Below are 9,086 nucleotides of genomic sequence, written 5' to 3'. Positions count from 1 at the left end.
AATATAAAATATAATATAAATAATTTTATAGAATAAATGCCGTGGACAGCTCGACAGAGATATTTATTTAAGTGTTTCGACCACTAGGGCCATTAACACTGAATTTACAAAGTTAGTAGATTACTATTGAGATATTTACAAAGTTACAAAGTGAGAAAGATAAAAATTAAAAATTACTATTACAGAGATATAATAACGGATTCAATAGAAATACAATATACAGGAACTCAACTGGAAATTCAATCTTGAGCTGTTCTGATCCGTTCGTGCAAGACATTTTGAAAAGTTGTTTTAACGCAGGCCTTCAGATTAGTTTTGAGTTCTTATCTCGAAGCCTAATTGTAATTAAATATAATACCTTTACAAAACATGTAATTTATTTAGTATTCATTAGTTTTCATCTCTGGTTGGCTTCACAGACCTTGTAAAAGTTCGTTAGCCATACCAACCTAGCCCCTTACGTATTGAACATAAGCTCTATTTACTCTGCTGTCAAAACTCGAAAATTCGAGAATGAAGGGAGGTTGATTTATAGAGTTATCGAGGTTTTTAATTTTTTGAGTAATCCAGTTTACTAAAATCTTTGCTAAAAGTTTTCTATAAAGTAAATATGAAGGTCCAAAACTGTTAATAGGCTTACTAGCTTCATTAATACAGTGCAAGATGCCTTAAAAAAAATTACTAACTCACTATGTAAACAAGAAGGCCCTTCACCCACAAGATTAGACCAATAAGTCGAAGCAAGATAATTGAACTAGAAGCAATCAGATGGCTCATAACCAATCGCATCTAGAATTAAGTCTGTCGATTTTGATTTTTTGTTCTGTTGCTGGTGATTTTAAAGATTTTACCGTCCGAAATTAAAAAGTGATCCAAATGACTTCATAGTATTCAGAAATGATTACGACATACTATCTATTTTTTTCAATGACACCAGCGTATTCACGTTAAACATATAATAGCCTTGTTCCTGACATACAATTCCCGCTTTTGTGTAAGACTTTTTTTTTTATCAAACAACACAGTGGAACAGTTCTTTTTATGGTAGATTTAAGAATGAAATATTACCCATCAACTAAACAGGCATAAACCTTTTATAAAATAAAAACAACTATTTTATTTTTACGATTTTTATTTGATCTATTTATTACTGTTAGTTGAAATTGTAAGTTTTACCCTTTTACGAATTTTATAAATATATAATGGATGTATTTGATACACAATTTATAAAATACCATTATATAAAATCTGGAATATATAAATTCGAAAGCACATTCTAACTGATATGTTAGTAGAAGATACGTTGTAATGAATTCTTCAGTTTCAATTGGTTTTAGATGTCTTTTATAAGGCATATGAGGCCGATTGGAATAGTTCCGGAAATTATTTTATTGGACCTAATGTAGTTGATGAAATAATTGATTTCACAATATCCTGAGGTTTAATTACGAGACCAATATGAGGGTTATTTAAACCAAACTAGAAGCTTTAGTTTCATATGTTTTTGTTTTTTATTCTCCTCCATATAATCCGGTTTTAATGTGTATGGACATTTTACTTTAAGTTTAATTTTGTTTTTAATTTATTTAATTATTTTATTATTATTGTTTTTCACCTATTTTTTTCAAATTTGTATATTTATAAATATGGTAAGCTCTATGATCATTGTTACCATTCTCTATAAATATTGGATAATGAACAACATAAAAGAGGTTTCGTTGTTTTTTCTTGGTTTTAAATGTTTTTATGTGCTTAGCACCAGCCTTTATACAGCTATATTATTAGCATGAATATTATAGAAAAGTTGCAATGAGTAGTTGCAGCATATATTAAGATAAAATTATTGTCATTAAACTAAATATTTAATTATTATTTTTTTTTTCAGATAGCCTGGATTTATAAGTTGCAAGGATTAAGGAACCAGAACCATTCAGGTAAATTTACATTTTTTTAATTTTTTTTTTATAAATATGTTAATCACTTAACTATGAGGCTTGTTGTTCTGAAAATAACAACTCGTTGTTATTTATTTATGATATTTAATTTCATAGAGTAAAACATTATTATTTCGTAACTTTATATTTTCATCCTTCTTAACGTCTAAAATTTATGGAATTCACTTTTGTTTGGATTATAATAGTGGCGTGTGGTTTATCTGTTGAGGGTATTGTTAATTTTCTATCCTAATCCAGTTTCTTTCTTCGTTCCAGCGGATCATCTCTGGAATTTCCAATGAAATGGGGCGTTTTCTTTAACACAGTTTAAGACGAATTCATATCAGTCACTTTTTCGATCTTACGAGTTCTAAATGTGTTAATCGGTTTTTGAAGATTTCCGTGCCAACGGAAAATTTAGCATACTTGAACAAAATTTTGTCGAAAGCCAATTCCTCATAAGACTTTTTTACCACGTTTGAGGCATTTCCTTATTGCGACTTGATAGCCATGACAGCCTCTTCAGCCAATTATGATGACGGAAAGTTTTCATTTGTTCTATAGAGCACTGGTCCAAACTCGTAATAATTGATAAACAAATTGCATTGGCTTTACTATAAACTCACTTTTCACTGTCTTGTGTGAATTATATGCCAAAAGGCAATCCAAGGTATCCTTCATACCCAGCTATACATATAGCATACCTCCTATATGTACGTACTAAATACCAATTAAAATCTTTACAGGATGGTAGAAAAAAAAATTGTGTGGATTATTTATATTTTATTTTAAAAATGCAATGTAGCCTAGTAGGTGATGCTTTGTTTCCCAATATCTGACAGCAGAATTTTTTGTGTTCGAATTAATGTTTGTTTAAAAAAAAAAAAAAATCTATTTTGGTATGTATAAATAGAGTTGTTTAACTCCTTGTCCTTAATAAGAGTTCCTGACATTAGTAGAGAAATAAATCAGACGATTTATGCTCTGTGTTAGTAACTATTCCCATGCATTTTACGTTATTCCAATGCACCAGGTAGTGCTGGTCTTATGTTATTTATATATTTCATTATTTATACTTCTTTAAAAATTTGAAGCTATTGTCATTGATTAATAATTATTTATATAATAAAGAAGAATGACAAATTTAGTATTATATTCTGTATTTCCCAGAGAAGAACTGATATAGTATGACTAAAAGATAATGAATATTTCTGTTGCAGAACATTTTCCATTTATGTTACTAAGGAAAATTATCCTTCGTGCATAGATAAGACTGTGTTCGCCCGTGGTTTGGTCCGTGTCATGTCCTTAGTTCGCACACAAGGACAAATAAGTGCGTTTCGTTTAACTGCTAACTTCACGGATAAGGTCCGTTAATAATTATGACTGTTAATATTGTAACCGTTTTCCTGTTCTAACTCTTACGATCCAGGCTATACTAAGACTTCGCTTGAAGGTTGCTGAGTGAATGCGAATTATAAACACCACTATCGAATAGTGGATGCATATGTGGTATCAAGTTCAAAAATGATGCCAATCTTCGAGGAATAGTGTATTATTTGAATTAATTATTAATAATAACAGTAAATTACAAACAATGTAATAAATAAACAAACTTTTTCAACCAGTAACGTATAAAAAGAAACACCTGTTCACAAAAGCGAAAATACGAGACTACAACACAGTCGTTAAACCGGTAATACTATATGGGACGGAAACCACATGCTTCTCCAGTGTGGAGAACGAAGAATCCTAAGATGAGACTATGGTCCCAAAAAGACACAAGAAGGATACGGGCTAAGAACCAACAAATAAATCTACAAAGACACAAAGGATCTAGAAACAGAAATAAGGATCAGCAGACTGAAATTGACATCCGGTAAGAATGGACCCGAAAAGACAAAACAAGGAAATATTCCAAAAATTTGAGGATACATCAGGCAGATGAAGGAAGAAACGGAAAGACTAGGAATGACGGAGCAGGACTGTCTAGACGGAGAACGATATAGGAAAAGACTGAAGGAAATCAAATTCCTTGTGGGAAAGAGAAATTCGAAAAAGGAGGTCGTGTGGACAGAAGAAAGAGAACAAAGGCACGTGGTGATGATGAGGGATAATGAAAGGAAAGGAAAAACAAGAGACACACAAAAATAATGATATTCGCGTGGTCTTTAAGGCTGTTTTGTGAAAACTAAAATTATTTTTAAAAATAAATAAAATATCCAGTGTGTCCCCCTTACTTGATTTTTCTTTGATCAGAAATTTTCATTAACTGTCAAAAGTTTTGGTTTTGGTGAAAGTCCTACATGAAACTGTTTGCTGTATCTTTGTTCTGACTAGAATTTCCCGAAATTACAAATTCTAGTAGAGTTAGTGTGTCTGTCTGTGTCAATTCAGAATCCACAACAGTGGAGTTTTAGTTAATAATAGAAGAAAAGAAAGGACAGAGTTGAGATTGATATATTGAATGACCTTCAACCTAAGAAACCTTGTAGAGGGTAGTAGGCCAAAAGGTCTATACTATGGATTAATCGATTTAATTTAATTTTTATGAAGGGAAAGTAATTTTTCTGTTGATTTGTAGACTCGAAGATAATTAAGATTAATTAAGTTTAATTAATATATGATGATTATACATCTATAAATAAATCCGTGGATATTATTGTCTAGCACAAAGGTGTGATGTTATATACAGTTTGGTCGTTTCCGTTTGACGTCTTCTGTTTGTTAACTTCCGGATCTGTTTGACATTTACTGGGTGTGAAATCGGTATTTCCTATCGCTACTGCAAGGTTGCACATCGTGCAGTTGAACAATAACCTTTTGCTTCAGTGTGAAATAAAGCACATACTAGTCAAATCGCAACTGACATCATTTATTTTATGATCGAGTATTTGAATTGTGGAATTTAGATTTAGATATTTATATTTAGTTCAGGCTTTCCTAACTATCTATAATTTTATTTTAATTACTTAAATTTTATTATTGGCATGACTGCGGTATCAACTTAATTTATATTTTAACTATTTAATTTCCAAAGAAGTTAAAATTAATTTATATATAATAAATGCTGGAAGGCACTGTATATTTAGTATTTTAATTTTTTTTTAATATGTAGAGAATGTGGGATTTGTTCGCGGCTCTTGCATATACTTGAGACACTTTAGGGTACCGCGGCACTTACAGTATAAGAGCCCAAGAAGAGAAAAAAGGCAGTTATTTCACCCCAATTTTTTATTACTTTAATGAAAACTAGGTATAACTACTATTCGAAATTGATGAGTCTGCTAAGTATAGTTAGGGGGAATAACAAATGGCAGCTGTTTCAAAACGTTAAAAAAAAAAATTATTTTTTATTCGGAGCTCTATATCTTTTAAACTGCCAACAACTTCAGAAAACCTGATCTGAAAAGGGATCTTCGTTTAAAGTAGAATACATTCCCTAAAATATGAGCCCTAATAGAGCTATTTACGTTCAATCGTTCTCGAGATATAGATTTTTAAAAAGCAACATTTTATAAAAAATGTACTGAAAGATCAGTGAATTTATTTTGAGATATCTAGATTTATGTCTCAAAAACCATTCGAGGTTCAGATGTCTATTAGCCCTCAAATTAAATCTAGTTTAATGAACTATAAAGTAGTTGATGACGTTTATCTTCATAAATCTTTATAAATCAATTTATTATTAACATGAAAACTACTGCCTCTACGAGGATAAACGTCATAAACAAGCGTTAATTTTCGTGCTAATAGACATCTGTACGTCGAATGTTTTTTGAGATATATATTTCTCAAAAACCACCCTTGAAGAATAGTGCCAAAACTGGAGGATTAAAATAAATTCCAATAAATCCCACCAAATCACATTTACCCTTCTTCGTAAACCTTCGTCTTGCCCCACAGTATCTTTTAATACCCCACTTATTCCTGTCGAACAGATCCGTTACTAGGACTAAATCTGGACAAACGACTGACATGGAATCCGCATACAAGACTGAAAAGACAGGAAACTGCTCGTCGATTCTGACTATTACAACATTTACTAGACAACCGGTCCAAACTTCAATTCATTACAAAAGACTGATCTACATGACTGTTATAAGGCCTATGGGAGTTGAGCTATGGGAATCCAATCCTTACAGTTCAAAATCCTTCGTAAAATCCTTAATGCTCCTTACTTTGTCACAAATCAAATCATCCATTAGGACCTCAATGTCCCATATGTTGCCGATTTGCCAAGAACCAGATACCAATCCTTCCATGATAAACTTCCCAACCACCCAAACCAACTTGTTTCTAATCTGCCTTCTCCTTCACTACCTAATAATCCTCTTAGGCGTCTGAAAAGAAGATGGCCTCGAGATCTTCTCCTTTAGAAATGTTTTTGGAGTTCTATCGATGGGTAGATTCTCCACATGTTTGTATCATGTCATAATATCACTTACAGCAAATTTATTTGATGTGTATATATGTATTCAATTGTAAATAACAATAAATAAGTTATTAAAAAAAACATTTCTCAAAATAAATTCACTAACTAGTAATCCTTTCAGTACATTTTTATGAAATGTTGCTTTTTAAATAGCTATACCTCGAGAACTATTGAACGTAAATAGCTCTATTATTGCTAATATTTTTTCAAATTTATACAATTTTAAATAAACATCTCTTAGGTTTTCTTGTGTTGTTAGCAATTTTAAAGAATTAAAGCTTCAAGCGATAAATTAATTTTTTTTTAACGGTTTGAAACAGCTACCATTTTTTATTCCTCATACCAATACTTGGCAGACTCTTCAATTTTGACTAGTAATTATACATAGTTTTAATTAAAGTAATAAAAAAATTGGTGTGAAATAACTGCCTTTTTCTCTTCTCGGCAGTTTGTGAACCACTGTCATTGATAACTACACTAGGGAATAGTTCTTTGACCTTTGCGTATTCACTTTTTTCCTTTATTGGTGTGGTTCTGTGATTAGTTCTGATGTTAAATCTAATTTATGATATATTTGATTTGTGAAATTTAGATTTAGGTATGTTTATATTTAGAACTATTCATTTGTTTCAGCTTTATGTTTGTAATGGTAGTTGGACATATTTTTTATAGGGACAATTCTGGAATTATAGTCTAGACTATGTCAGACGACGCATGCAATATGTCAATGGCGTTTTATTCAATTTATTTTTAATTCTCTCCAGATATTTTAAGAACCAGTCAGATATAAATAAATAAACATTTGTTTACCCGTACGGTTCGTATTCTTTCGATGATTCTTCTTGCAATCCTGTACATATATTCAATTGTGTTGCATCCATATTTTCTTGTCTGCTAAGAGAATACCCATTGTAGGTTTCTACATAATTGCAGATGATTTGCCAGGTGATCCCGACGGTGAGAGCAACTCTAATGACTCTGGTGGTTGCGAGCTGTGACACCTAGTTAGATAATTGATTGATTATAAGTGATTGTACACTGGAAGTTAGAATGTAGGAACATAGAAAGACCAATTGAAGTATAGGGTAATATATAATATATAATTAAAAATAGTGTACTAATTTTTATTAATATGATCCTTTTATTTTTCTTCTCTTTTTCTAAAATATAAATATAGACATATAAATCAATGAGTTTGCAATGTTATCTCACGCATCTTTATTTTTCTATAATTATTTAAGATTTCTATGGATTAGCATCATTCATCTTCTGATGTATGTGTTGTTAGCCTTAGCATTTGTATTGAAGTTCTGAAATTTGGCTTCACGAAGTCTGATTAAGTGGCCTTGAATTGCCCGATCAAAGGAGAATTCGCCTTTCACTAAATGCTTGCCAATAGTTCTAGGATCTGTGCCAAACTACATGAGGTTACGCACCTAGGTATTTAGTGAATCTCCATTTCTAACGTTAACCAATAAATATTATATAAAGATGTTTTACCAAAAGATATAAAACATATTTTATTTGTGTAACTTTTGACTATAGCCAAGGTTAAAAAAAAATAAGGATCATTAGCGAACTTAATTTCATTACAGTTTTTCACACCAGTGATCATATGCTCTCACTTTAGTGTATTTTCTTGATATTGTATAATGATAATCTATAAATAACAGGTTACAATAGTACATTGAACAGTTTCATTTATATTATTTTGCTACATGCTATTCAATCATAAATATTATAAATTACGCCGTCTCATCAGAATCATTACCATTATTTTCAAATAATTATGAATAATGTTTTGGGTAGAACATAAATTTCATTACATTATAGACGGAAGTTAGTATAAATTGTTATCCTCTAAATATTGAAAATACCCATTTTTTATAAATGATAATTGGAATTAAATAGTACTTACTTGTATTGTATTGTACAATAGCAGAAAAGAAAAATCTCAGAATAGGAAAGGGCAAATAATTAAATGAAATCAAGTTTACAAAATACATGAATCCATGAAATTCCAAGCAGTCAACGATGGGTTTATCTGATTGTGAATATAATAAAGTAAAAAAAAAATAATTTTTTTTTTTTAATGATTTTATCTCATTACTTCAAAAAGTACCGCACCCACGTTATGGTATCTTCTTGAGAATTTTTATAGTTTTGTTTAAAGACTGATTTTTTTTTGTAGCCCCATGAAGATTGTTTAATGTCAAGGAGAATTTTTTATGTCTTGTTGATATATGGTATTGTTCGATTCTTTTAAATTTGATCAATTTTCAGGATCGGTGTTGTATCAGAATATATTGCATTAGGACTTGGTGATTTTTATGCTCCTTGTTTTTGACATATTTATTAAGTGTCACTGCATTGGGAATGTTCTGTGTGTGTTTGTTACTTAATCGTCAACTGGAAAATTGAGAATTTGAAACGTGCTCCCCAATTGAACCTGAACTTTAATTTTTTAAAACTTAAATCAATCAAACCAATATTTTGATTACTTTTTAACCCGTGATTGGTCGCTAGGTCGATTTTAAGACGGATGGCCGCGCGTGAGACTTTTTCTCACATTTCTTATTTAGAGCTCTTGAACGCAAAGTAACAATTTATTTTGATACAAGAGCAAACTAGTTTTAAAAAATCCAAAAAACATAATTATAAAATAGTAATGAACATAAAATAATATTTTGAAACAGATAAAGTAATAATAAAGAATC

At 30.6% G+C, this 9,086-nt stretch overlaps 1 protein-coding gene and 1 long non-coding RNA gene across 5 annotated transcripts in view; one reads left to right on the top strand and one right to left on the bottom strand.

The window, feature by feature from the left end:
• Positions 1–9,086, top strand: part of LOC106690163 (sodium-independent sulfate anion transporter) — a 190,514-nt gene that overhangs the window by 74,021 nt on the left and 107,407 nt on the right. For all 4 annotated transcript variants that reach the window (XM_014435496.3, XM_067051443.1, XM_014435497.3 and 1 more), the window contains one exon: positions 1,886–1,934. The gene's annotated coding sequence lies outside the window, so the exon portion shown is untranslated. The remainder of the gene's footprint in view (positions 1–1,885; positions 1,935–9,086) is intronic.
• Positions 1–9,086, bottom strand: part of LOC106690165 (uncharacterized) — an 18,178-nt gene that overhangs the window by 6,854 nt on the left and 2,238 nt on the right. The window contains exon 2 of the long non-coding RNA XR_001344539.2: positions 7,180–7,370. This is a non-coding gene — a long non-coding RNA (uncharacterized lncRNA). The remainder of the gene's footprint in view (positions 1–7,179; positions 7,371–9,086) is intronic.

Source organism: Halyomorpha halys, unplaced genomic scaffold (genome assembly GCF_000696795.3).
Source record: "Halyomorpha halys isolate HHAL.00 unplaced genomic scaffold, Hhal_1.1 Scaffold1598.1, whole genome shotgun sequence".
NCBI classification, from domain to species: domain Eukaryota; kingdom Metazoa; phylum Arthropoda; class Insecta; order Hemiptera; family Pentatomidae; genus Halyomorpha; species Halyomorpha halys.
This window is presented reverse-complemented; position numbering and strand designations above follow the sequence as displayed.